Genomic DNA, 2,178 nt, shown 5'->3' on the forward strand with positions numbered 1-2,178 from the left:
CCTAAAATATCGCAGTTTTCGTATTTCTGAAAATTACCGTTATATGGGAAGTGCGCGTGGTTACAGTCCGATTTCGCCCGTTTTCAATACCAACCTACCTTGCATAAATGGAAACTTACGTACCAAATTTCGTTGAGATATCTCAATTTTTGCTCGAGTTATCGTGTACACGGACAGACGGACAGACGGACAGACGGACAGACGGACGGACAGACAGACATGGCTTAATCGATTTCTCTTTTCATTCTGATCATTTATGTATACATTTGTCTATATCTATCTCGATTCGTTTTGGCTGTTACAAACAAACGTTATGTGAACAAAATTAATATACCCTTGTGCACAAGTGCAATTTTTTGAAATTCCCCACCCATAGATATCTCCTTATTTACAAAAAAAAATATATGTATTTTGATATATTGTTTGTATTTCTGTTTATTTAATTTTTAAAGGTAATTAATCTATGTATTCATAAACCAAACGTTTATAAAGTTAGTTAACAAATAAGCAATAAAAAAGGACATATAATAAGTCTTTACGTACATACTACAGTGGTCGAAAAAATTCCAGCCGGCCCAAATTTTGTTCACAATTTTTTTACAAGCCTTTATTTAAATTTGTCATCCTGCAGAAATTTCCAATCGATTTTAAACTAACTTCCCGACAAGCTAGAGACTTGAAATTCAGCATAGTTCCAATCACGATGACAATGCAATATAAAATATAAATTAATTTCCTAGATGGTCCAGGGGTCTTGATACAAAGGCGATCAAAACTTAGTAAAATTTATGGCTAACAGAGCGTAATTTGCCAAAGAACGTAAAAACGCTATAAATTTGTTAAAGCCGCAGCGGTAGTAAATAATAAGTATAGTTTCAGGTGCTAGTAAGAGAAATACCGAAAATTAGCGTCAATAGTCTTTAACATGGCCAGACTGTTAAGTTTTAGGCACTTCTGTTAAGAATTATATTATTTGGTTTCCTCACACAGGGATTTAGTGAAATACAGAGATACGATAAAAGGCACGCATAAGGCATAAGTATGCATCTAAAAAGTGTACATACTTCTAATATCCCGCAGGCAAAAAAAAAATTCAGTTAGTACGATGTGCTTCTTCTGAATACTGTTAAGGCGATGCGGATAATGCTACATAGTCGTGTGCCATGGGATATTAAAGGTAAACGGAAAACAATTGTCTATAACTAACATACCGAAGTGGTCAAAAGGATTAGCTTAGGTGAAAATGCTTCAGTTTAAGATAGAATTTACATTTAAAGAACTTTTCTATTCAAGGCAACAAGATAAAATGGGGCACCGAAATTGCGCATGTGGAAACTGTGCATTTAGACATTATTTCGGTTTCAACCGAAACTGTGCATGTATGCTTTATTTCGGTTTTTACCATATGCATTATTTCGGTTTTAAACCGAAACTGTGCATGTATGCATTACTTCGTTTTTTTTTCATATGCATTATTTCGCTTTTAAAACGAAAGTATGCATATGCATAATTTCGGTATTTTCTCATATGCATTATTTCGGTTTTCAACCGAAACTGTGCATGTATGCATAACTTCGGGTTTTTCATATGCATTATTTCGGTTTTCAACCGAAACTGTGCATGCATGCATTATTTCGGTTTTTGTTATATGCATTATTTCGGTTTTCAACCGAAACTGTGCATGTATGCATACCTTCGTCTTTCACATATGCATTATTTCGGTTTTCATCCGAAACTGTGCATGTATGCTTTATTTCGGTTTTTGCCATATGCATTATTTCGGTTTTGAACTGAAATTGTGCATGAATGCATTATTTCGGTTTTTGTTATATGCATTATTTCGGTTTTCTAACGAAAGTGTGCATATGGATAATTTCGTTTTTTCTAATATGAATTATTTACTTCTACTTAGTAAGGGTTTTAATCCCTAAGCGCGGCTGAAAGCCGCCTACGCAGAGGAAAGTTCTGCGCAAAAATACGTCCGCCCTTCTTTTCCGGCAATACAGAAAGGAGAATTCTACTTAGTAAGGGTTATAATCCCTAAGCGCGGCCGAAGGCCGCCTACGCAGAAAGAAGTTCTGCGCAAAAGTACTTCCGGCCCCCTTTTCCGGCAACACAGAAAGGAGAATTCTACTTAGTAAGGGTTATAATCCCTAAGCGCGGCCGAAGGCCGCCTAC

This window comes from Rhagoletis pomonella, unplaced genomic scaffold (genome assembly GCF_013731165.1).
Source record: "Rhagoletis pomonella isolate Grant_MI unplaced genomic scaffold, Rhpom_1.0 Rhpom_scaffold_00014, whole genome shotgun sequence".
NCBI lineage: Eukaryota > Metazoa > Arthropoda > Insecta > Diptera > Tephritidae > Rhagoletis > Rhagoletis pomonella.